The sequence below is a fragment of the Molossus molossus genome, unplaced genomic scaffold (genome assembly GCF_014108415.1).
Source record: "Molossus molossus isolate mMolMol1 unplaced genomic scaffold, mMolMol1.p scaffold_m16_p_6, whole genome shotgun sequence".
Classification (NCBI taxonomy): Eukaryota; Metazoa; Chordata; class Mammalia; order Chiroptera; family Molossidae; genus Molossus; species Molossus molossus.
Window position 1 is genome coordinate 6156182 of NW_023425399.1, and position 27678 is coordinate 6183859.

The 27678-nt window shown below is 46.7% G+C and overlaps 1 pseudogene; it reads right to left on the reverse strand.

Moving 5' to 3' along the window:
• Window positions 1-6107: 6107 nt before the first annotated feature.
• Window positions 6108-6965, reverse strand: LOC118618917 (annotated as a pseudogene).
• Between the last annotated feature and the right edge of the window lie 20713 nt (window positions 6966-27678).

Genomic DNA, 27678 nt, shown 5'->3' on the forward strand with positions numbered 1-27678 from the left:
AAACGGACAGTTTTTCTGTTTAGTTAAATGTCATAAAAATCAATTTTCTTCAACAAGCCTGATCCCTTCGAAAGGGTCTTGTTGCCTGTAAATATTCTCTCTGTGGGGTGGTCCAAGTGTCTTCCTGAAGTTGAAAATTGGACTGACTTCATTAGTGGCTAAACTATTGGACTATATTGTGTTTGCAGAGAATTAGTTCGGGGTTCCGTACGTACAGAATTCATTCATTCCCTTGTTCACCGTTTATTAAGATCCAGCTCTCGAAAATGTTGACTACCAGTTTACATCCAGGACAGAGACAGGGCAGGTGTTCAATATATAAGTGGATTTTAACATTGTGTCATTGTGTCACAATGATGTGGAGTTCTAAAAACCTCGCAAGTTGCCCTGGCCGGTTTGGCTCAGCGGTTAGAGCGTCGGCCTGCGGTCCGGAGAGACCCGGGTTCGGTTCCCGCTAAGGGCACGTACTTCGGTTGCAGTTTGTCCCCGGCCCTGGTTGGGTCGTGTGGGTGGCAGCCACTCGATGTGTCCCTTCACGTCGATGTTTCTCTCTCTCTCTCTTCCTCTCTCTCCCTCCCACTCTATCTGTACAAAAAATGGAAAAATATCCTCGGGTGAGGATAAAAAAATAAAAAATAAAAAATAAAAACCTCGCAAGTTAACTAAGGCAGTATTACATTCCTACTGATTGACATATATGTATGTGTGTGTATATATATATTTTATCCTCAACTGAGGACATTTTTCCACTTTTTGTTCAGATAGAGTGGGAGGGAGAGAGAGAGAGAGAGAGAAACATTGACGTGAACGGGACACATCGAGTGGCTGCCACCCACACGACCCAATCAGAGCCAGGGACAAACTGCAACCAAGGTACATGCCCTTAGCGGGAACCGAACCCGGGTCTCTCTGGACCGCAAGCTGACGCTCTAACCGCTGAGCCAAACCGGCCAGGGCCGTAACCGCCAATTTTTATATCTTAATCCCGTCACCTTTTCTACCCGGCCCCCAACACCCCTTCCATCTGACAATCGATCTTTCTTTCTTATAGTCCATGAAACAATGGAGCATCTTACAAGGGGGGATGATTTAGTTTCAACAAACACAGTAACCCGCCCCTTTACTTTTTTGAATTATTGGGATGTTATTGCTTACATATGTCTTCCATGATGAACTGCAAAAGGATTAGTAGCATCGATGGAAAGAGTAAGATAATAACAAGTCCCATTCACTGAGCTCTTCCTCTGTGTGAGCAGTTTGGCACATTTCCCGACACGTAACCCTCCCAAAGCCCCAGGAAGTCCATGCTAGAGTGAGAAACAGGAACAGAGAACCTCTCAAGGGCTCAGCTTGATCCGCTCACCCCCATCTCAGTCCTGTATTTATGTAAACGTCTGATATTTTGTTTATCATGGATTTTTGACATTGATTTTATTTTTTATTTTATTTATTTATTCATTTGCTTTATTGATTTTAGAGAGAGAGGGAGAGAGAGATAGAAACATCGATGAGAGAGAACATCCATTGGCTGCTTCCTGCACACCCCCTACTGGGGATCGGGCCCACAACCTGGGCATGTGCCCTGACCAGGAATCTAACCGGCCACCTCTTGGTGCATGGGTCAATGCTCAACCACTGAGCCACACCGGCCGGGCTGATTTTTTAAAAATATTATATTAAAAATACATTTAAAAAAAATTTTTTTATTAATTCATTTTTGTTACAGATGTTTCTCCTTTTTTTCCCCCATTGACACCCTCCTCCCCAACCCCCCCACCCTGTACCCGGCTTTGTTGTTCGTGTCCATTGGTTATGCATACATGCATATAAGTTCTGTGGTTTATCTCTTCCCTCCCCCCACCACCCCCTCTTCTGAGGGTTGTCAGTCTGTACCCTACTTCCACGTCTCTGGGTCTACCCTATTCCTCAGACTGTTATGTTCATTATATTCCACAAACAAGTGAGATCATATGATACTTGTCTTTCTCTGCTTGGCTTGTTTCACTTAGGATAATACTTTCCAGGTCCCTCCATGTCGTCTCAAAGGATAAGAGATCTTTCTTTCTTACAGCTGCATAGTACTCCATTGTGTATATGTACCACTGCTTTTTTATCCATTCGTCTACTGATGGACACTTGGGCTGTTTCCAGATCTTAGCTACTGTAAATAATGCTGCTATGAACATGGGGGTACATATATTCTTTCTGATTGGTGTTTCAGGCTTCTTAGGGTATATTCCTAGACATGGGATCACTGGATCAAATGGCAATTCAATTTTTAATTTTTTGAGGTAACACCATAGTGTTTTCCATGGTGGCTGCACCAGTCTGCATTCCCACCAGCAGTGTACTAGAGTCCCCTTTTCTCCACACCCTCGCCAACACTTGTTGTTTGATGATTTATTGATGGCGGCCATTCTGACAGGTGTGAGGTGATACCTCATTGTTGTTTGAATTTGCATCTCTCTGATGATTAGTGATGTTGAGCATTTCTTCATATGTCTCTTGGCCATTTGTATGTCCTGTTTGGAGAGCTGTCTATTCAGCTCCTCTGCCTATTTTTTAATTGGGTTCTTTGTCTTCCTTTTTGAGTTGTATGAGTACTCTATATATTTTGGAAATTAACCCCTTATCTGATATATCATTGGCAATGATGCTCTCCCATACAGTGGGTTGCCTTTCCATTTTGATGATTGTGTCTTTTGCTGTGCGGAAGCTTTTTAGTTTAATGTAGTCTACAATATATATATTTTTTATCCTCACCCGAGGACATTTTTCGATATTTTGTTCAGATAGAGTGGGAGGGAGAGAGAGAGAGAAACATCGGCGTGAAAGGGACACATCAAGTGGTCGCCACCCACACGACCCAACCAGGGCCAGGGACAAACTGCAACCGAGGTACATGCCCTTAGCGGGAACCGAACCCAGGTCTCTCCAGACTGCAGGCCGATGCTCTAACCGCTGAGTCAAACCGGTCAGGGCTACAATATTTTTAATACAATATTTTAACTTTTATTGTGTGACTGGTGTGGCTCTGTTGGTTGAGCGTCGAACTGTGTACCAAAAGGTCGGGGTTCAATTCCTGGTCAGGGCATAGGCTCAGGTTGTGGGTTCAATCCCCAGTCAGAGTGCGTATAGGGGGCAACTGAGTAATGTTTCTCTTTCTCTCTTTTGCCCTCTTCCTTCCTCTCTCTTTAAAAAATCAATTAAAACATATTTTAAAATATATATATATATACACACACATTATTAAGATGATATTTATCTCCATCACTGAGTATTTTGGCCCTGCTGAGGTCTTATGCCTCAGCCTCGTCACCAAAATTCAGACCCAGCGAGTGTGAGGTCAGACCCTGCACTCTTGGTGCCTGGATCGATGCTCAGCCACTGAGCCGCACGCCGGACCAGACCCTGTCCTCCTAATGGCTTTGTGCTCCCTTCTCGGCATCTGTCCCAATTCCTAACAATGAACGTCTTGCCGTCTTGATCACCGACAGCTTCTCCCTAGGAAACTAAGCTCCAGGAGAACAGGGAGGTGTTCCCCTCCTCACCACTGTACCCCCAGCACCCAGAACGCCGTCCACCTGCCACGCGCTGTTTTAGTGCGGGGAATGCCGCCGTGTGCCAGTTTGTGTCTTCACGAGGTGCAGTCTTTGCACACACACGTAAAAAACTAAACAAAGCGCGGCCACAGTGGGTTGAACGAGCAGTATTCCCAGTTTCCTGCACTGATTCGAGGAAGGGGCTCACCAAAAGCCAATGGCTACTTCCCCAACGACTTTACGCTTGGCTTTCGAGGTGCTTTGCTTGGGCTAGGAGTCTCGGCTGTGTCTGCTTGTCTGATATCAACGGTAAAAGGGAGCGTACACGACCCAGCGACCGGCAGCCAGGCGTTGAGCTGATGTTCAGCTGGGGTGGTGAGTTAGTGATTCTTCCTCCTGTTCTTTTCCTGCCTCTCTTCCCCCCTGTCCTCGCTGCATCAGCCAGCACCCGGCGCCCTCTTTGCTTTTGCGTCTGCTCTGAAGGCTGATTGTAGCAGGGGTTTGAGCCATGAGAGCACGTTATCGGAAGTTTGCAGAATGTATTTGCATTTCATCTTATGACCATTAAAGCTTTGGAAATGATGAAGGATAGCAAATCTGGTCTCCTCCCACGTCAACCAACCCCTCCTGGGAGTCAAGGCCAGCCAGCTGAATGACATTCCAACACTCGACGGTTCCTTGTATGCTAACTGCAATGGCTGAATATTGAGAAAGCAAATCGGGGTCGTTCCTTATTCAAAATGGGCCCGAAGCTTTATTATTAACTGATTTCCTCTGAAGGCTACAGCATCACTGTTATATTTTATTATCACTAATTATGCTAACTTTAGTTTTTACAAAGCACCAAAGGTATGGAAGGCCTTTGGTGGACCCTAGGAAAGAATGATAAACAGAACCCGATGTCTCTTCTTGATGTCTGTTCTTGAATTATAAAATATAAATATGAGGCGTCTTCCCGGTGTAAGGAGATCGACTAAACCCTTTGGATGGGGGTGAGCAGCCTGGAAAGGGTCGGAGAGTATGTGCTTTAGGTTTTGAGAGCTACTTTGTTTCAACTGCCAATAGTGGAGAAGAAGCAGCCAGAGATGATCGGCCAATGATTGGGCACGACTGTGTTCCAATAAAGCTTTATTTATAAAAACAGGCAGCTGCCCAGATTTGCCCTGGGCTGTAGATTGCTGAGACCTGCTTCAGCGGCCTTAAATCTTCCAACGGTTACAACCTACCCTTGAGGCTTAGAGAGATTATTGTTATCATTATCCCATTTGAGAAGGGGGAAACTGAGGCTGGAGAGAAGGTAGGTTACTTAGCCCCAGGCACACGGCCCGGTGACTATCAGAACTAGGATCTGAACGCCCACTTTCCCTGCGCTGGAACTGAGCATTAACTGCTACCTGAGGTGGATGGTGCAGACTCCAGGCAGAGGGGCGGATTCAAACCCTGGCTCCGCGGGCTGGTGACACAAACTCCCCCTGCCTCACCCCTTCCTCTGTATGATGCAGCCTTAATAGTGTCTGATCATAGGCTCATTTTTAAATTCGAGTGTTCAGTTTCAGTTTACAGCCAATATTATTTTGTACTAATCATAATAAGGTTTCCCAATGAGCTAATATATGCATAAGAGACACACCTAGGGTGAATAATACCTATTCTTACTACAAGGTGTGTAGGGGGGTATTAGGGGTTGCGGTTGTGGTGGCCTCCTGCTCAGAGGCAAGAACAAGGGAAGTGAGAAATGTCTGTGGGTGGGGATGGGTGCCATCGGGCAGGGGAGCCCTCCATTCCTGCTATTCCTTCCGCACCGGAGGGGGAGGGGCGTCGCTAGCCTGGCACCCTGGCCTCTCTCCACCCCAGGCAGGGGAGTGGTTTCATTTGATGGCTGAGTTCAGAAGGAAAACCTGGCAGGGTTAGCTCAGCCCCTCATGCTTTTTTTTAAGTATAATATACATAATTTTATCACAAAATTAAAAAAAAAAAGCAACAGTCTAGAAAACCCACAATTTACTATTGACTCTAATTCCTATGAGTTCGTTGTGCTACCATACACGTGAAGAAATTAAAGAAAGCTGGTGGTAAGTCTTGCTTTGCGTTTTCACAAGTGCATAAGCCTGACCTGCCGCCGAGGTGTCTTTCAGCTGAACCTTTCAATCTGCTGAGAACACCCACTAAAAAAAAAAAAAAGAAGGAAATTAAAGAAACCATTAAATATTTAGAGACATTTAACATCAGAAGCCTTAAAATCTAACTGTATGTAGTAGCCCCTCAAAAGCCACAACCTGCATTTTTATTTTTTTATTTTTAATTTTTTGGTACGTGCCCCTAGTGGGAACCGAACCCAGGACTCTCTGGTCCGCAGGCCAGTGTTCCAACCGCTGAGCCAAACAGGCCAGGCCCAACCTGCATTTTTATAAAAGCATTTTCTCTACAAGGAATCTTAGCTATACAAAAATCTGCACAGTTTTTATGCTGAAGCTAATAGTGAGCTGCACTTGAATTCACATTCTTAGCAAAACAATCTCCTGAGAGCCCACACACATACTCCACACATGATTACAGGATCGCCATTTATTCTTCATCGTCATCTTCCTCCTCCTCCTCATCTTCCTCTCCCTCCTCCTCCTCATTTTCTTGTTCATTCTTCTTCCTTCCCACTTCTCTTTGCCCTTGGCTCGGGATGCGGCCACATCCTTTCAGACTTCTCCTTCAGCTTGGCTGCTTTTTGTTCGCATGGTTGCTTATCTTTGGCTGACTGCTCAGACCACATTTCACCCAATTTCTTTGCAGAATCCCCAATGGATAAACCAGGATGTTCACTTCTGATCTTTGGACGGTGTTCAGAGCAAAGATGGAGGCCTTTTAGGAGCATTGGGGTCTTTTCTTTCTTTCTTTCTTTCTTTTTTTTTTTTTATCCTCACCCGAGGATATATTTTCATTTTTTGTTCAGATAGAGCAGGAGGGAGAGAGAGGAAGAGAGAGAGAGAAACATCGATGCGAAAGGGACACATCGAGTGGCTGCCACCCTCACGACCCAACCAGGGCCGGGGACAAACTGCAACCGAGGTACATGCCCTTAGCGGGAACCGAACCCGGGTCTCTCTGGACCGCAGGCCGACGCTCTAACCGCTGAGCCAAACTGGCCAGGGCCATTGGCATCTTTTCTCTCTCCTTTCTTATCGCCGTTGGGAGGAGCGTAATTTCTCATCTCCCGCGCACAGCGAGCTTTGTCACTCTCTGCCGGGTCTTCAGACTTCGACTTTCCCTTTGCAGACACGGTCTTCCATCTCTCTGAGCATTTCTTGGAGAATTCGGAAGAACTGACGGAAGAGTCAGGTGTTTCTTCTTGTCCTCCTCCCGGCAGGTCTGCACAGAGAAGGCGTACGGGGACATCTCGCCCCGCGGCTTGTTGGGGTCTCCTTTACCCATGGTGACAGGTGGGTCCACCTGGTGGGAGGCGTTCCTCAGAGTCCCCCGAGTGGCCAGGTGCGGCCGAGACACTTCCCTCGCTGGGCTCCGGCGTGAACTTCAGCCCTTATGGTTTTGCTGACAAGCTTCCAGTTAATGTCCTGTCCTTGAGCTGATGTCCTGGTTGTCCTGGGCTGCCTGCCAAGGAGGGCGAGCCCGGCTCCTCCTGGAGTTCAGCGCCAAGAACCCCACTGGCTCACTAGTGTTGGTTTTCTTGATCTCTATTTGTTTTCATCTTTTCTCTTTTCTTTTTTTTTTTTGTTAATCCTCACTTGAGGATATTTTTCCATTGATTTTTAGAGAGAGTGGAAGGGAGAGAGGGAGAGAGAGAGAAAAACATTGATGTGAGAGAGACACATCTATTGGTTACTTCCTGCCCTACCCTGACCAGGGCCAGGGATCGAACCTGCATCGCAGGCATGTGCCCTTGACTGGGAATCGAACCTGAGATCCTTCAGTCCTGACGCTCTAACCACTGAGCATAACTGGCCATGGCCTCTTTTTTCTCTTTATTTGTCGTTTGGGTCAAGACCTAGGCGAGAGGACTGTTGAGTTCCTCGGGACTTCTGAGCTCTCTGGGGTACAGAAGGACACGGAATTCCTGCCTGTGTGACCTCACCCACCCCCTTGGCTTTACCACCCACCTGCCGAGGGCTCACCTGCTTCCCTCCAGCTCCGCCCTCTGGCCTGGCTCTCGGTCTTGGTTATCTTTCTACCTGCTTAGACAACCCACTTCCCTCACCAGTCTTATATTTCTCTGTTCCCACCTGAAACATGTGTTACGTGACCAGTTGTTTGCTCATGATTTGCTCACCCTCATGTGAATCTAAGTTACACGAAGACAGAGACCTACTTCTGTTGTGTGTCAGAACAGTGCTCAGGGGAAGCTCTGCAAAAGTATCTATTGAATGGGGGGGGGGGGAGGAATAGAATGAGCAAGCAGGTCAGATACAATCCGGGCCTCATCTAAAGTGGACACCTCCTCTTATGCTCCCCTTGATTGAGCTCAAAGGGAATCTAGGAACATCTATCAGTTTTTCAAGATAGCCCCAAATCTGGATTTTATTATGAAAATCTCCAGGTTATTATATTTTATTTTTTTATTTACTTTTTAAATTTATTATTTTATTTTATCTTGTGTGTGTGTGTGTGTTATGTGCCCCTAGCGGGAACCGAACCCAGGACTCTCTGGTCCGCAGGCCAATGCTCAACCACTGAGCCAAACTGGCCAGGGCTATTATTAAAAATAATCTTTTGTTACCTGGCCAGGTAGCTCAGTTGATTAGAGTATCATCCTGATACACCAAGGTTGCAGGTTCGATCCCTGGTCAGGGCACATAAAAGAATCAACCAAAGAACACATAAATAAGTGGAACAACAAATCAATCTCTCTCTCTCTCTCTGAAAATCAATAAATAAACTTTAAAAAAATAACCTTTTGTTATCACAAGTGCCTATGTGCATTTTGTAGAAAGTTAGAAAATAGAGCTAAACAATAATCAAAAAATAAAAGCCTCAGACTCCAACCTCTGTTAACTCTTTTCGCTTCCAGATCTTTCTCTCTGCGCATTAAATGTCCACATATTTTTTCCCTAAAAGGAGAGCATGCCCGATTTATTGAGTTAACGATCTCCATCTTTTCATTTCAATACATGTTTTTCTTATCTCGTTCGTACCACTTGTATTCAGATTTCCCCACTGATCCCAAAAATGTCTTTTGCAGCTGGTTTGTCCAAGCCAAGATGCAGTCCAGGCCCAGGCATGGCCTGGGATGTCTGTCACTTGTCTTTTCTAGTCTAGCACAGTCCATTTTTCTTCTTCCCTGTTCAACGGGCCAGGCCGGTTGTCCTACAGAAAGACCCCTTTTGGGGATTTGTATGGCTATGTCCTCATTCTCTAGGACTGTAGATGCTAAAAGATAAATTTTTTTTTTAATCCTCACCCGAGGACATTTTTGCATTTATCTTCAGATAGAATGGGAGGGAGAAAGGGGGGAAGAGGGAGAGAGAAACATAGACATGAGAGAGACACATCAACTGGCTGCCACCCACATGACCCCTACTGGAGCCAGGGACAAACTGCAACCGAGGTACGCGCCCTTAGCAGGAACCGAACCCGGGTCTCTCTGGTCCGTGGGCCGACGCTCTAACTACTGAGCAACACTGGCCAGGGCCTAAAAGGCAATTAAAAATAAAATAAAATAAAATAGGCCCGGTCAGTGTGGCTCAGTGGTTGAGCAGCGACCCATGCACCAAGAGGTCGCCAGTTCAATTCCCAGTCAGGGCACATGCCCAGGTTGTGGGCCTGATCCCCGGTGGGGGGCATCTCTCTCACTGATGTTTCTCTCTCCCTCTCCTTTCCCCTCTCTCTCAAATCAATAAAGAAAATAAATAAATAAAAAGATTAAAAGAAAAAAGAAATCGTTGCACAGGACAAGCTGCACCTGTGTGCAGGCTGCACTAAGGCACCGGTGCCCAAGCTCTGGCGCGAGGGCTGGGGTGGGGTCCGACCTTGCAAGGCTGTGGTCCCCAGGCCTGAAAACCCAGTTTCCTGCAGCATCAATACGAAATGACCGAGAGCTTCCAAGACAGTGAGTGGCAGGCATTTCATTTTGGAAAAACGACTCTTGTGGCAAGAAAGGGATGGGATGCACCGATAGGTGACAGGTGAGGGGCCAGTGTAGTAACCCAGCATCACCGGATGACACAGTGAGCCAGAGCATGAACTCAGGCCAGAACCCCTCCCTGGGCTCAGATCCCCAACTTGCCACTTAGTGACCACAGGAGAGGAGCAGGGGCTTTGTGTGCACCGGTGGAATCACAGGAACGCCCGCCTGTTCACTCGCTGCGAGGACACTCCGGCGCCGACGGCTGGTCCGTGTGCACCGGTGGAATCACAGGAACGCCCGCCTGTTCACTCGCTGCGAGGACACTCCGGCGCCGACGGCTGGTCCGTGTGCACCGGTGGAATCACAGGAACGCCCGCCTGTTCACTCGCTGCGAGGACACTCCGGGCGCCGACGGCTGGTCCGTGTGCACCGGTGGAATCACAGGAACGCCCGCCTGTTCACTCGCTGCGAGGACACTCCGGGCGCCGACGGCTGGTCCGTGTGCAGCGGTGGAATCACAGGAACGCCCGCCTGTTCACTCGCTGCGAGGACACTCCGGGCGCCGACGGCTGATCCGTGTGCACCGGTGGAATCACAGGAACGCCCGCCTGTTCACTCGCTGCGAGGACACTCCGGGCGCCGACGGCTGATCCGTGTGCACCGGTGGAATCACGGTAACGCCCGCCTGTTCACTCGCTGCGAGGACACTCCGGGCGCCGACGGCTGATCCGTGTGCACCGGTGGAATCACAGGAACGCCCGCCTGTTCACTCGCTGCGAGGACACTCCGGGCGCCGACGGCTGATCCGTGTGCACCGGTGGAATCACAGGAACGCCCGCCTGTTCACTCGCTGCGAGGACACTCCGGGCGCCGACGGCTGGTCCGTGTGCAGCGGTGGAATCACGGTAACGCCCGCCTGTTCACTCGCTGCGAGGACACTCCGGGCGCCCATGGCTGGTCCGTGTGCACCGGTGGAATCACAGGAACGCCCGCCTGTTCACTCGCTGCGAGGACACTCCAGGCGCCCATGGCTGGTCCGTGTGCACCGGTGGAATCACAGGAACGCCCGCCTGTTCACTCGCTGCGAGGACACTCCGGTGCCGATGGCTGGGAAGTGCGCAGAGCCATGCCCAGCACGCCAGCCTCCGCCTGGTGTTTGCTGTCTTTCTCCCAGCTTTGCTGAGGTATACCTGACGTTAACATTGTAATTTATCCATTTATTTACTTATGTGTGTTTTTATTGATTTTGAGAGAGAGAGGAAAGGAGAGAGAGAGAGATACATCGACTGGCTGCCTCCTGCACGCCCCCTACTGGGGATCGAGCCCGCAACCTGGGCATGTACCCGAAGAGGAGTCGAACCAGTGACCTTTCAGTGCATGGGACGACACTCAGCCACTGAGCCACACCAGCCCGGCTAAAATTGTAATATATTTAAAGCAGTGGTTCTCAACCTTCCTAATGCTGCAACCCTTTAATACAGTTCCTCATGTTGTGGTAACCCCCAACCATAAAATTATTTTCGTTGCTACTTCATAACTGTAATTTTGCTACTGTTATGTCTTACCGACCCCTGTGAAAGGGTCATTGAACCCCCAAAGGGGTCGCGACCCACAGGTTGAGAACCGCTGAAAATGTAGTGTGATCATTTGGTATTGTGCACATTTACCATCATCAGGTTAGTTGACATATCCATCACCTCAGTTACCTGTGTGTGTGTGTGTGTGTGTGTGACAGCATTTAAAATCTACTCTCTTAACAAATGTGAGTATATAATACTGTATTACTAACTGCAGCCTCCGTGCTATTGTATGTTAGATCCCCAGCACTTACTCATCTTATAACCGAAAGCTCGTACCCTTGAACATCTCCCCATGTCCCCCAATCCCTGGCAACCACCATGTTACTTTCTGTTTCTATAACTTCACTCTTTCAAAAGAAAAAATTCTATGTATAAGTGATATCTTATAGTATATGTCTCTCTCTGTCTGGCTTCTTTCTTTTTTTTTTTTTGGTGGTATGTGCCCTTAATGGGAACCGAACCCATGACTCTCTGGTCCACAGACCAACGCTCAACCACTGAGCCAAAACTGGCCAGGGCCTGTCTGGCTTATTTCACTTAGTGGAAGGCCCTACAAGTTCGCCCACGTTGTCCCAAATGGCAGGATTTTATTTTTTATGGCTGAATAATATTTCACTGCATAGATATATGTTTCATTCTGTATAGATTCACATGTTATCTGTATAGGTATATATGTATAGAAATAGATAGGTAGGTAGGTAGGTAGGTAGGTAGATTCTTTTTTTTTTTTTTTTTTATCCTCACCCGAGGACATTTTTGCATTTACTCTTCAGATAAAGTGGGAGGGAGAGAGGGAGGAAGAGAGAGAAACATCGATGTGAGAGAAACACATCTAGTGGCTGCCATCCACACGACCCCAACCGGGGTCAGGGACAAACTGCAACTGAGGTATATGCCCTTAGCGGGAACCGAACCCGGGACTCTCTGGACTGCGGGCCGACACTCTAACCGCTGAGCCAAACTGGCCAGGGCTAGATAGATAGATTCTTTACCCACTTATCCCTGCATGGACACAGGTTGTTGCATGTCTTGTCTGTTGCGAATCATGCTGCTGAGCACATGGTAGTGCAGAGAGCTCTTCGAGATAGTGATCTCGTTTCCTTTGGGTGCTATTGTTCCTTTGACAGATGAACAACTTGCCCAGTTTCTCACGCCTAACCAACTGTGTTCTCGAAGCCAGGCTTTCTACCTCCCATTTCAATCCTCTTTCCGTCCAGTGCTATGTATGGAAAATCAGATTACTCAAAGCAGAAGGAAGGAAAGAAGGGAGAGAGGGAGAGAGGGAAGGAGGAAGGCAGGAAGGGAGGAAGGAAAAAGGGAGGAAAAGAGGGAGGAAGAGAGGGTGAGAGGAAGGAAGAAGCAAGGGAGAAAGGGAGGGAGGAAGGGAAGGAAGGGAAGGGAGGACAGGAAGGACAGACAGACGAACCTGAATATTTGTGTATCAGCTTAACTCAGTTTCAGCTGTAATCTGGGAACTCAAGCTTTTGTCAGAAAATGTCATATTTATTCAGGTTCCACAGACACAACCACCCCAATTTTTTTTTTAAATGTCATCAACCCACTTTAGAAAACAGCAGTATAGGGTGTGTGTGTTGGGGGGGGGGGGGACTTAAGAACTACATTCGTGCCAGATTGAAACCTAAATTTTACTGAAACATTCTTACAATTTTTTTTTCTGATCATGAAAGTAAGACCTGACCATTACAGAAAGTGTTTAAGATATGAAGCAGTGCAGAAAAGAAAAGGAAAAAACCCTCGAAATTGTACTCCTCCCAAGCTAATAGCTTGGAGTTTGTGTACACCCTTCGATCTTTTCCCTCCATATGAAGACATTCTTTGTTTTTATATTGTTCTCTCTCCATTTCCCATGTATGTGGGAGACACCATTGTCGGCTTACACGCCCGATGACCATTCCTTCCGTTCCTGCTTATTGACAGGGCCCTGACTCTTCAGATACTACACTTCAGAAGGGGAGGAAGGACCCTCCCTCGTCCCAGGAGGTAACACTCAATTAACCTAACACAAAAATCTGTATGTTTCATTCTCCTTCCTAGTAAGCAGTTTAGAACAGAATTTCTGAACCTCAGAACTTTTTATAGTTGGGGCCAAATTAATTCTTTGCTGTGAGGCTGCCCTGGGCATGGTAGGATGTTTAGCAGCATCCCTGGCCTCTACCCACTAGATACCAGTAGCAATATCTTCCCTCAGCTCCAGCTATGACGGCCAGAAATGTCTCCAGACATTACCAAATATCCCCTGTGGAGCAAAAATGCACCTGACTGTGAACCACTGGCTTAGGAATGTCAGGCTTAATTCTGGTCATTAAGCCATGTTATTACATGTCAATGTTATTCTTCTTGATGACTGTATACTATTCCATAGTGGAAATAGATAATCATTTATATAACCAATCCACTCATGATGAATATTAATTTCTTTTTCAATTTCCTGATGTCACAAGGCTACCATAAATATCTATGCTTTTATATGGTTGCACACTTGTGAGAATGCATTTATAGGGTAAATGCATAGAGGTGGAACCGTGAATTAAAGAGTATGCATGGTTTACATTTTAGTAGATACCACCCATATGCCTTCAAAACATTTCCAAAATGTCCATGGTGGTTTACTCAGTAAGTGTGGGAGTATGTATCCATTTCTTCAGACCCTCACTAACTCTATGAAGAAAACCGATTTTTAAATATTTTTTGTGCCTGGCCTGTGTAGCTCAGTAGATTGAGTGTCATCCCATGGACTGAGAGGTCCTGGTTTGATTTTCCGTCAGGGCACATGCCCAGTTTGTGGGCTCAATCCCCAGTAGGGGGCGTGCAGGAGGCAGCTGATGGATGTTTCTCACTCTCTCCCCCTTCCTCCCTCTCTAAGAAATTAATAAAAAACATATTTTAAAAAAATAAATAAATAAAAATATTTTTTGCACTTCAAACACATAAAAAATGGTTATGTTTGTTGGAAACTTTTATTTATTGTTTTAGTGATGTAATAATGTTCCAATGAATGTACCATAATTTATTTATATTCCCCCAAGTTGAGTACTCAGTTGATTTTCATTTTGTATTGAAGCTTCTTAATGAGTACAAATATTTTTCATAATTGTGGCAATTCGCTAACAGATTCATTTAATGTTAAGAAATGTCTGTCTTCTGTCATTGAGTTTTATGATGATTTAGTCTGTGTTTCTCTGAAATGATGTTCTGCAAGGCAGACTTCTCTGTTAGACACGGGGCCCATGAAAAAGTTTTAACATCTTTTAAAATCAAAAGAAAGAACTGACTTTTTAGGTTGAAGGAAATGTTTTCATATTTAATGTTAATATATTCATTTTTATACCAATGCACTTATAAAATATTATGTATTTTACTTTTTTATGGAGGAAGGGATCCATGCAAGTCATACTGTGGCCCTGTCTAGTTTTAGCATCTTTGTTCAAAATACGCAGGCCAAACCTGTTTGCTTTCAGGCAGAACAAGTAGAATAAAAGTAGCAACTCAAATCTCAGTGAGTCAACTATTCAGATAATTGCCCATCAACAGCAATCATTTTTCAATTTTGAAATGTAACTTATTAAATAAACAGAGAGGAGAAATCTTTCGCATCACTTTTCATAAAGAATGATGAACCTCTGAGTACGTCTGAGATCTGCCTTCACCAAAACATTGAGAGGGGCCCTGGCCAGTTTGGCTCAGGGCTTACAGCCAATAAAGGGCGTGTACCTCAGTTGCATTTCAATCCCTGCCCTGGTGGGGGTCGTGTGGGAGGCAACCAATCAATGTGCCTCTCTCTCATCGATGTTTCTCTCTCTCCCTTCCTCCCTGCCTCGCAACCACTCTATATGAAAGTCAATGGGAAAATATCCTCCAGTGAGGATTGAAAAAATATATTTTTTTGAGAGGGAAATTAAAATACACATTTCTCATTTTGCAATGCCCCCTTGTTTTGTGATTGTTTGACATCATTTTCTTCTTTTTGGCAAAAGGTCTGTGTCCGCTGTTCTCTCCCACACACTGCATCAGTGTACGTTTTTCCTTTAAGTCATTTTTTCATTTTTTTAAAGGGTGTATTTTATTTTTGTAACTTCGGATTTACTCTGAACACTTTTGGTTTATTCATCCAACGATTTAAACTGGGAAAGGATTTCGAGTGCAAAATTAGGAGCTGGTGGCCTGGGAAGGACCATGTGGAAGCAGGTGGACCCATGTGGATGATTTAAAATGCGTAGGTTCCTTTTCAAAATTAAAAATGAAGGATGAGCCCTGGCCGGTTTGGCACAGCGGTTAGAGCATCGGCCTGCGGTCCAGAGAGACCTGGGTTCGGTTCCCGCTAAGGGCACGTACCTCGGTTGCAGTTTGTCCCCGGCCCTGGTTGGTCGTGCAGGTGGCAGCCACTCGATGTGTCCCTTTCACGTCGATATTTCTCTCTCTCTCTCTCCCTCCCGCTCTATCTGAACAAAAAATGGAAAAATGTCCTCGGGTGAGGATAAAAAAAAGAAGAAGAAGAAGAAGAAGAAGGATGAGTTCCCAGCCTCAGTGATTTGTATTTGGACAGAGGGGACCAAACAGGAACACGGACAGGCCCCGCTGGACGCAGGGAACCCCTTTCCGCTGAGAAGGCCCGAGCAGGTGCCGCGGTTAGTGACCTGCCTTCTTCCCTGGCGGTAGGGCACTTTTGGTTATAGCACGTGGTGAATCATTTCCTTCCACGGCTCAGGGTGATCTATCACACCGCGCTTGGTCTAGATTTTAACAACAATATGAGCAGAAATGTTTCCTCATTCCAGAAATGCAAAACAATGGCAAAATTACATTAAAAAAAAAAAATGTGTTCTTAAAAAACAATCCCCATCGAGGTGTCGTGACGGGAAGGGAAAATTATGCGTGGGAAACGAATCTATTTTTTGAGAAACATAAAAAAACCTTGTCAAAGAAAAGAGGAGGTGTCTCTTCCCTCGTCTAATTTGTAACAGTGAAATTCCCTTCTGAAGGCAGGAGCTGGGCTGGGGGCTGGGTGTATTTGGCTTTTCGTTGCTGAGCCTTGAGGATTTCACCAGGGACCGAGTGAGTAAGGAATGATAGGGATGGTGTGGCCCTTGTACATTATTGGTTGCACCACAGGAGGTTTTGGTTGCCAAATCAATACCTTGGTTGTCCTTGAAAATCCCTTTGGGTCTGTTTTTAATAGCTTGCTACAGGGCCAAAACTACCCTGATTACTTAGCAGAGCCTCACCTTTGATCCACTGATCTAGTTGGGGATGTGTGACACAGAGCCCGGAGCCCGAGAGATCATTAACAAATTAAAAGAAGAAGGGAAAACTACAAGTTACAGAAACACAGGAAGTCTGAGGTTTGTCAGTTGTTGAAACATTTGATAGTGTCTGTTAAGAGTCCCAGCTCGCTGAGGGCTTTCTTTGGATGACAAAATACTGACATTTAAAAGCAGCAGAGCAACAACAAAAGCAAAGCTGCGCTCTTCAGGTGGAGGACCAGGGATCAGGGACAGGAAGGAATGAATGCAGGCTGGCCGGGTTCCTCCACCCTCTCTCAAGAGAGAACGTGCTTTAAAAATGTCTCACGACTGTACACAGTTGTCAAATGAAGGGTCCGCTTCCCAAGTTTTGCATTCATTAACAAGTGTGACTTTTTCGCTATTATTTTAAAGATTTTTTTTTTTTTTAATCCTCATCCGAGGATATTTTTCCATTTATCTTCAGATAGAGTGGGAGGGAGGAAGAGAGGAAGAGAGAGAGAGAGAGAGAGAGAGAGAGAGAGAGAGAGACATCCATGTGAGAGAGACACACCGATTGGTTGCCTCTTGCAATCAGAATCGAACCTGGGACTTTTTGGTCCACAGGCCAACGCTCTAACCGCTGAGCCAAACCAGCCAGGGCAGTTTTTTAAAAGATTTTTTTTTAAATTTGATTTTTTAGAAAGAGAGGAAGTGAGAAGGAGAGAGAGAAAAACATGGATATGAGAGCGAAATATTGATAGATTGATTGGCTGCCTCCTGCACATACCCCATCAGGGATAGAGCCCAAAACCTGGGCATGTGCCCTGACTGGTAATCAAACCAGCAACCTTTCAGTACCCACCTAACTGAGCCAAACCGGCCAGGGCTTAACCTATTTTTTAATTGTATGGGAAACTCGAACAGATAGTACAGAAAGTAGCGCGCTGGCTAGTTTGGCTCAGCAGTTAGAGCGTCGGCCTGCAGACTAATGTGTCTCGGGTTCAATTCTGGCCAAGGGCACGTACCTTGGTTGTGGTGTGTCCCCCGGCCCTGGTCAGGATTGTGCAGGAGGCAACCAGTTGATGTGTCCCTCTCACATCGATGTTTCCCTCTCTCTCTCTCTCTCTCTCTCTCTCTCCCTCCTACTCTATCTGAAGATAGCTAGAAAAATATCCTAGGGTGAGGATAAAAAAAAGAAAGTAGCCATGGGCCCTCTCCACCCCCCCCCCCCATACAATGTCCCTATTATTAGCAGCTTGCATTATGTGGTATGTTCTATACAATTGATGAAGCAATATTGATAGCTGATTATTAACTAAAGTCCATAGCTTACATTAATTCTTTTTTTAAAACTTTTTTTTCCTTTATTGATTTTAGAGAGCCAGGAACGGACAGGAAGAGAGAGAAACATCGGTTGGCCGCCTCCTACATGCCCCAAACTGGGAATTTGATCCACAACCTGGGCATGTGCCCTGACTGGGAATCAAACTGGCAACCTCTTAGTACGTGAGTCAATGCTCAACCACTGAGCCACACCAGCCAGGCACATAAAGTTTGTTCTTTCTTGCCCTGGCTGGTTTGGCTTAGCCATTAGAGCATCGGCCCACAGACCAGAGAGTCCTGGGTTCAGTTCCCGCTAAGGGCACATACCTTGGTTGTGGTTTGTCCCCAGCCCATTTGGGGCCGTGTGGCTGGCAACCAGTCGATATGTTTCTCACATCGATGTTTCTCTCTCTCTCATCCCTCTCTCCCTCCCACGCTGTCTGAAGATAAATGCAAAAATGTTCTCGGTTGAGGAAAAAAAAAGTATAGTTTATTCTTTCTTTTTAATCCTCACCCAAGGATATTTTTCTATTTATCTTCAGATAGAGTGGGAGAGAGGGAGAGAGAGAGAAACATCAACATGAGACAGATAATCGACTGGTTGCCTCCCACACAACCTCGACCAGAGCCAGGGACTAAATGCAACTGAGGTACATGCCCTTGACTGGAATCGAACCCAGGAGTCATTGGTCCTCGGACCAATGCTCTAACCACTAAGCAACTGGCCAGGGCTAGTTTTTTTTTTTTTTTTATCACCTGAGGATATTTTTCTATTTATCTTCAGGTAGAGAGAGAGGGAGAGACAGGGAGAAAGAAACATCGATTGGTCGCCTCCTGCACACCCCCTACTGGGAATTGGGCCCACAACCCGAGCATGTGCCCTGACCAGGAATCGAACTGGTGACCTCTTGGTGCAGGGGTTGACACTCAAACACTGGGCCATACCGGCCGGGCTCCTTCCCTATTCTTTTATTAAATTGTTCAACAGACATTCGAGTCTTGTGGGAGAGGACAAAAACTGAACATAGGAATTCACAGACAGAAAGGAAAGCAAACAGGGCCATGGGGTTGAGTTGAGTGGGGGTATCTTAGGTGGGGCGGGAAGGTTCTGCAGAGCTGGGAGGTGAGCGCACGTGGCCAGCAAGCCACGCAGACGTGCACGGAGAGTTCCAGACAGAGGCGGGGCAGACGAAGGGCCTGGCTCTCCAGGGCCTGGATCAGATGTGCAGTCGCGGCTGCTGGACCAGGAGCAAGTTGGTGGGTGGAGAGGTCAGGAAGGGGTAACGTGATAGGAACTTTGGGTTTTGTTATGAAAAAATGAGGACCCCCTGGGAGGTTGCCTGTGGGACAGGGTGGGGCGTGGGGGTGAGGAGCATCCAATGAGCTATATTTCATCTTTTCCGTCTTGACTCATTGCCTCCTTGATCTCGCCCAGGTCTACAATGACACCGAGTCAGATATCTCAAACCTGAGCCTTCCCCCAGGCTCCCGCCTCCCACATCCAGCTACTTATTCAACATCTCCCCTCAGATGTCTAAAACCATTCCACAGACTGAGCACCTCGCCTTCCTGCACCCAACCTCCTTCTCCCACCGCCTTCCCCAGCTCTGTGGAAGAAAATGTCAGTCTTCAAACCCTGGAGTCATCCTTGTCTGATCCTTTCACTCAGCTGCTGTTTCCAATCCAGAGCAAATCCTATCAACTCGACCTGCACAATGTATAAAGAACCCTAGATAAATGCCAGCAATTCCCTTGCCCCTGGTTCACCCCCTCATCGCCTCTCACCTAGATTATTAGAATGCCCTCAGAGCTTCTTCCCCTGTTTCCATTCTTGCCCCCACCCCATTTCAGTTTATTCTTAAACTAGGAACACCCCCCTCCCCAAAACTGCCATGGCTCCATCCCTCTCAAGCTAGGAGCCAAAGTCCTTACAATGGACTGAGCGTGAGCCTCGGTGCTTTCTGAACTCGTCCACTCTGCCCCAGTTACAAGGAATTCCTCGTCATGCCAAGAACATACTAGCCACGATCCTACCTCAGGACCTTTGCATGTACTGTGACATCAGTTTGCATCTTCCTTCTGATACATGCATGAGTTGCTCCCTACTTATTTCAGGTCTTTCTTCAAATAACACCTTAAGGGCAGGTGTTGCCAAACTTGTTTCTGGAAAAGGCCACAGAGTAAACATTGTAGGAACTGTGGGACACCTGTTCTCTTTGGCAACTACTCAACCCTGCCATTGTCATGCAAAGGCACCACAGGTAATAAACACGGGGGCAGAGCTGTGTTCCAATAAAACTTTATTTATGGACACGGAGATGGAATTTCCTATCATTTTTATGTGTTACAAAATGTTCTCGTTTGGATTTTCTTCCAACAGGTTAAAAATGGGAAAACCAGCCCTGGCTGGTGTGGCTCAGTGTTTAGAGTGTTGGCCTGCACACTAAAGGGTCACGGGTTTGATTCCTGGTCAAGGGCATGTGCCTGGGTTACAGGTTTGACTCCTGGCCCTGGTCCGGGTCATGTGGAAGGCAACCAATCAATAAGTCCCTCTCACATCGATGTTTCTCTCTCTCTCTCTCTCCCCTCCTCCACACCCCTTTCCCCCTCCCTCCCTCTCTTCCACTCTCTCTAAAAATCAATGGAAAAATATTCTCCAATGAGGATTAACAAAAAAGAAAAAAAAGGGTGGTGGTGAGGGGAACATACTTAGCTCGCAGCTGTACAAAAACAGGCAGTGGGCTGGACTTGGCCCTCAGCCCCAGGGTGTCCACCCCTGCCTTAGGGAGCATTTTTTTGGCCATCCTCTCAAAAATGATATGCACACACACACACCACACACACATACACACACCCTATTTTTCATATCCTTCTTTCTTCATAGCTTATCAACATCTGGCTTTCTGTCTATTTAACTTACTCTCTTTTTTATTTATTTCCTTTTCTCTCCTCCCAAACCTCCAACTAGCAGGTCCGTGAGGGCGGGGACTTTTGGCTGTTGGGGTGCATGGATGTGTCCCAGTGTCCCTCCGGTACCTGGCATATAGTGGCAGGTAACAGAGTGGCGAGTCAATGGCACCTTTGAGGAAAGACTGTGGGACAGCCATCGGGATGGAAGTGACCCTCACATCTGGGAAGAGCAGGGGGCGAGAGGAAGGTCCATGTGTTGAGTGCGTGTTCTCCACAGGAATCAGGCTTGGGGTTCCGACATGCCAGACCCCGAATGCCATTTTGCTGAGGGTAGGGTTTGGCAGGGGGACAAGACATGTTTGTGGAGTGTGATGCACTGTGGTTGGCCGGCATGAACGTCGGTTCCCAGACCTGGGTCTGCCTCCGGATAACCTGAACGTTTCCCAGAAATGAAGTCTCTCAGGCCACACACCACTCTTACCAAAATCAGAATCCCTGGCGAGTCAGGCAGTTGGGAGATTAAATCCGGACTCCACCAAACACTGACCATCTGGCCTGGGACAAGTTACTTCATCTTCCTGCGTGTTTACTGCAACATGGAGACACTGATGACCTCATGGAAGCCACGCGGAGCCCATGAGCTAATGGAAGTGAGTCCGCACAGTGCTTGGCACGTCGTTTGCAAGAAATACCTCCAGTCGTTCCTGACATTTCGTGAGGGGGGCATGCTCGCTGGGGAACACACACTGGAATGCAGACAGGCAGAACTACAGCAAGAGGTGAGGTCATCCTAATTCTCCAAAATAACTGCTGATAATGTTCTGGGTACCTCCTTCTCGATTTTGATCTCTCTGAGTGCTTTTTACCATAATACGGAGAATTGGGCTGCCTGTCATCTTAAACGGCACCAAGGAGCCAGCCCTGAATCTGATCGAGGCTCTAGGTCTAACTCCTGGGTGGTGGTTGTTTTTCATTTACAGTTGACGTTCAATATTATGTTAGTTTCGGGTGTACAGCAGAGTGGTTAGACATTTCAGATAACTTACAAAGGAATGCCCCTCCGGGAGTCTAGGACCCACCTGGCAGCTATTACAATGTTATTGACTTTGTTCCCTAGGCTGTACTTACATCCCGGGACTGTTTTCTTCTAACTCCTGGTTTACAGGAGTACAGAGATGGCAGAAACATGTTCAATGACATGGCGGGTTGGAATCAGCAGAATTTCACATGTGGGGGCTTCTCCAGGACAAACACCCCAGTGTCTTCCAAAAATAAACGGCAAGGAAAAAGAGGGTCTGGGACACCCCCAGGGCAGGGCTGACCCACAGGACGCTCTGCCGTGATGGGTGGTCTAGTCCGAGTGCGTGGGCGCTAGTCGGTGCGGCTGTCCAACCCTTGAAAAGTGGCTTGTGTGCCCGAAGGACCGAATTTCTTGTTTCACGAAAATTAATTTATTAATTTTTTCTTTATTGATTCTAGAGAGAGAGGAAGGGAGAAGGAGAGAGAGATAGAAACATTGATGAGAGAGAACATCGATTGGCCGCCTCCTGCACGCCCCTCACTGGGGATCAGGCCCACAACCTGGGCATGTGTCCTGACCAGGAATCGAACCAGCGACCTCTTGGTGCAGGGTCGACGCTCAGCCACTGAGCTACACTGGCCGGACAATATTAATTTATTTAAATAGCTGGTGGCTACTTCGCTGAACTGTGTAGCTGTAGATTAAAAGAGACTTAGAGACATGTCAGCCAGCTGCCCTGAAAAGACCTTGTTTGGATTCTTAATCAAACAAGTGAACCTAAAAAAAAAAATCCATGAGACAGGGAAATGTAAACACTGGCAAAAATATTTCATGATATATATACATATACATACCCATACATATACATGTGTATATATACATGTGTATATATGTGTACATATGACGTACTGCTAACTTTGTCAGGTGTGATAGTGACACTGCAGCTGTGCGTCTGAAGGAAGCCCTGATCTTCCAGAAATACTGAAATATCAACATGCCAGCCCCCTCACCTGCGCTTTCCCTTTCCACGGTTTCAGTTACCATGGTCAACAGCAGTCTGAAAATACCACGTGGAAAATTCCAGAAACGAGCGATTTGTAAGTGTTCTGTTGTGTGCCATTCTAAGTAGTGGGATGGAATCTAGAACCACCCTGATCCGTCCCGCCTGGGACACAAGTCATTCCTCTGTCCAGTGTCTCCATGCGCCATGTGTTCCCTGCCCGCTGGTCACTACTAACCCCTGTTACCAGACGGACTGCCGGGTATCGCAGAACCTGTGTTCAAGTCACCCTCATAACAATAGTCCAACCCTGCCCCCAACGCTCACCCCACTCCACCTCGTCACACAGACAGTGCATCATCTCACGTCCTCACAGGAGGAAGGGTCAGTACAGGACAATAAAACATTCTGAGAGAGAGACCACAGTCCCGTAGCCTTCCTTACAGGACCTTGTTCACGTTGTTCTATTTTCTCAGTAGTTACTGTTGTTAGTTCCTTATTGCGCCTAGTTCGTCAATTCAATTTTCTAAAAATAAATAAATAAATTCAACTTTCTCATAGATATGTATAGTGTTTTTTATACATACATATCTATGAGAAAGTTGAATTTATTTATTTATTTTTAGAAAATTGAATATATATATTCATATATATATACACACACATATATATATATGGGGTTTGGTACTACCCTCAGCTTCAGTCATCTACTGAGGGTCTTAGAATGTATCCCCCAAGGATACGGGGGGGCTACTGTAAATAAAATTATATGACATCTAGGATTTGCATCAAAATACCATAGAGTTGGGGTGGTGAACACACAATACAATATACACGCCACCTCCCCTTGCAAACCATTGGCCAGGCTGTGGTCACGTAGCTGCCCGGGGTACAGAGGAGCTGGGAGACGCACTCCTTCATCTCGGACACCAGGTGCCAGCTAAAAGTCGGGGCTTCCGTTGCTGAGGGAGAAGGGTGACGATGCTGTGTTATAGAATCGTGCACCAACATCACCCCAATAAAATCAATTGAAAACAATAACATAGTGGAGGGTCCAGAGGACACAAGAGGTTCCTGAGCTGAGGGCTGTATAATGGGTGCACTCTCCTCTCTCCCTTGGGATTTGTTTGACATTGCCCATCATGAGAAAACTTCCGTAAAACTTCTTCATCAGCCAGTTTTATGTGCATGTTTTCTTCCTTAGGGAGTTCCATTATGAGTGAACACGGACATTTACAAATGAGAAGATTTCAGTTCTTAAAGCATCATCATTTGCAGTGGAAGATAAAGCAACGCTCTTACAGAAATCACAGGCCATGCGACCAGCTTCCCTTAAGAGGACTGGATTCATTCCCATCCTCTGTGGTATTCATCTATCAAACTCAACTGCCAGGACAGAGACCACTGGTTGCCCCAGGATCTGTGTCTCCTTCTCCCTCAGCAACAGAATTCCCAACTTCAGCTGGTACTTGGCCACCCAGATAGAAGGGTACATTTCCCAGCTCCTTTGTACCTCGGGTAGCTATATGACTACATGACCAATGGTTTATAAGGGGAAGTGGCATGTATGGCTTCCTGGAAGTGTCTTTAAAGAGGCACGTCTCCTTTCCTCACTTCCCCCATTCTTACTGCTTGCTGGAATGTGATCTGATGGCTGGAGCTTGAGCAGCTCTTTTGTGTCATGTGGCAGAAGCCATATGAAAGACCAGTGGAACAGTAAGATTGAAAGAGCCCTATTCCTGATGTGATAAGAGTGCCACGAGGGAGAAATAAACTCTAATCTTGTTCTTCTGTCATTCACAACTGATTCTGATCCTAATTAATATAGTTACTAAAATTTATTTTTATCTATTCCCTAATATTTACTGAGTGTTTACTTTGTAGTTGTATCATGCTAATTGCTGTGAGAGAAACAAGACAGGAGTCATAGAATCAGACATAAAGGATTTTTCAATTTAATTGAAAGAAACACAAACTATCAGATTAAGCTACAGTTAAATAATAATGCCAGCGAGCATGCATTGAGTATTTATTACATTCCAGACCTTGTTCTAAGCACTGTACACCCTTATTAACTAATCAGTTTTCACAACAAGATTAAGTTACTGTCATTCCCATTTACAAGTTAAAAAAACACAAGCACAGAGAGGTTAAGTAACTTGCCCAAGGTCAGACAGCTCACAAAGTGTGGAGACGCGACAGAGAGATGATATTGATGAGGTTTCAGAAAGAGAGAAAGAGCTAGGGTCAGCTGGCAGATCTTGGTAAAGAAAGCAGGGTCTGGGATTCATCCCACCGATGTTTATTGAGTGCTAGCTGCAGCCAGGCACCATCCAGAGCAAGCAGGGACCTGAAGTGTGGCGGGGGTTAAGGCTGTGGGGCTGAGGTCTTGCTTCCGGGGAATTGTCATCAGTTTGGTTCAAATAAACTCATCAAAAGAAAAAAGAAAAAGAGGAAACCTGGCTGGTGTGGCTCAGTGGTTGAGCGTCGACCCATGCACCAGGAGGTTGCCGGTTCGATTCCCAGTCAGGGCACATGCCCAGGTTGTGGGCCGGATCCCTAGTGGGGGGCATGCAGGAGGCGGCCAATCGATGTTCTCTCTTATCGATGTTTCCATCTCTCTCTCCCTCTCCCTGTCTCTGTCTAATATATCAATAAAGAAAAAAAAATTTTTTTTAATTAAAAAAAAAGGCCCTGGCCAGTTTTCCTCAGCAGTTACAGCGGCGGCCTGAGGACCAAGGAGTCCCAGGTTCGATTCTGGCCAAGGGCATATACCTCAGTTTCACTTAGTCCCTCAGTTGGGGTTGTGTGGGTGGCAACCAATCAATGTGTCTCTCTCACATCGATGTTTTTCTCTCTCTCCTTCCCTCCCTCCCACTCTGTCTGAAGATAAATGTAGTACAAAATAAACCAATACAAATAAATAAAAGAAGAAGGAGTAGGCTGTGGTTCGGGGACAGGGCCGCCATGGCGCCCCCTCCAAGGCCCTGCTCTGTGAAGGGTGTCCCCTGGAGTTGTGCAAAGCCACAACCCTGGGCTTGAGGCTCACAGGCTGAGTGTTGCTGCAGATGCATTTTGGTTGATCTGTGGCATTTAGAAAGTTGAGAGATTTCTCATAAAAACCCAAATTTCTGGTTTTTGCTTTTCAGGAAAAATGGAAGATTGATCAATAGCAGACCTGCGTGTCCACATCCGGCTAAGGCTGAATGCGGCTGCCCCTTTGGACTGCATGTTTCCCCACTTCTCACAACCCCTAGCCCCCCTTAATGTTGGGGGGCCACAGTGACAGGAGGCCCCTGTGTGACAGGATGGGGCAATTTCAGGTGCCTTGTGCCACAGATGCCGAGTGTGATGATAAATGAAAATCACAGGATTTGTGGCTTTATTTCCCCCCTCGCCTCCCAGAGGAGAGTAAGTATGGTCAAACTAAAACCCTTCAGCCCTGGCCGGTTTGGTTCAGCGGTTGGAGCGTTGGCCTGCGGTCCTGAGAGACCCGGGTTCAGTTCCCGCTGGGGGCGCGTACCTCGGTTGCAGTTTGTCCCCGGCCCTGGTCGGTTGTGTGGGTGGCAGCCACTCGATGTGTCCCTTTTGCATCGATGTTTCTCTCTCTCTGTTTCTCTCTCTCCCTCCCACTCTACCTGAACAAAGAATGGAAAAATGTCCTCCGGTGAGGATAAAAAAAAAACAAAACACAAAAAACTAAAAACCTTCAGGCCCTGGCCAATTTGGCTCAGTGGTTAGAGCGTCGGCCTGTGGACCAGAGAGACCCGGGTTCGGTTCCGGCTAAGGGCATGTACCTCGGTTGCAGTTTGTCCCTTTGCCCTGGTTGGGTCGTGCAGGAGGCAGCCACTCGATGTGTCCCTTTCACGTCGATGTTTTCGATGTTTCTCTCTCTGTTTCTTCCTCTCTCTCCCTCCCACTCTATCTGAACAAAAAAACAAAAAAATGTCCTTGGGTGAGGATAAAATATATATATATATATATACCTTCAGACAGAAAGCTTTTGAGACCCCTCCACACTGTACTAGTGGTGATGACGCCTCGATCTTGCTTCACTATCAAATCTCAGAGGCAGAGAAACCGAGAACCCTTCTGGAAGACAAAGAACTTGCTTCATTCCATAGGCAGAAACATGGAAAGTTTTCTTCTTTTTTCCGAAGTGCCCCCTAAATCCAAAACAACCAAAATCTAGGTGGTTATTAGCATTAAAAAGATCGTTAACAGTAAATAGGCATGCAACTTTGCAAATCAATGCGATAAAAATCAATCTATCTGAAAGGCTCATCTCCTTTTGGAAGCAAACTAGGACTCAGGCAAAGGAGGGAATAAAGAAACCGACCCATATTTTTCTTTGCTGTCAGCACTGATTGAACCCTGCCTCAGTTCACACTGTTCTTCCCCACACCAGTTTCTCTGACCTTACTGTCTTTTAGTTCATCACATGTTCTTTCTTTCTTTTGAGTCCTCACCCGAGGATATTTTTCCATTTATCTTCAGATAGGGTGGGAGGGAGGGAGGGACAGGGGGGGAGAGAGAGAGAGAGAGAGAGAGAGAGAGAGAGAGAGAGGCATCAATGTGATAGAGCCACATCCACTGTCTGCCTCCCACATGACCCCGACCAGGGCCGGGGATGAACTGCAACCCAGGTACATGCCCTTGACTAGAATCGAACCCGGGACTCAGTGGTCCGAGGCCTGACATGCTAACTGTTAAGCCAAACTGGCCAGGGCTAGTCCATCACATTTTTATGCTCCTTTCTACCCCGGGGCCTTTGCATATGCTATTCCTGCTGCTTAGAAATCTCTTCCTGTTTCTAACTTCTCCCTGCTTGTTCTTTGCAACCTTGCCTTTCGCAGAGTTGATTTCTATTCTCCCTGCAGGTCTCAGTTCAACTGTGCCTTCTAGCTGGAAGCTTTATCCAGCTCGTACCACCTCCAGGGCCAGGTCCCTTACATAAATATATTATGGTGTGTGTGTGTGTGTGTGTAT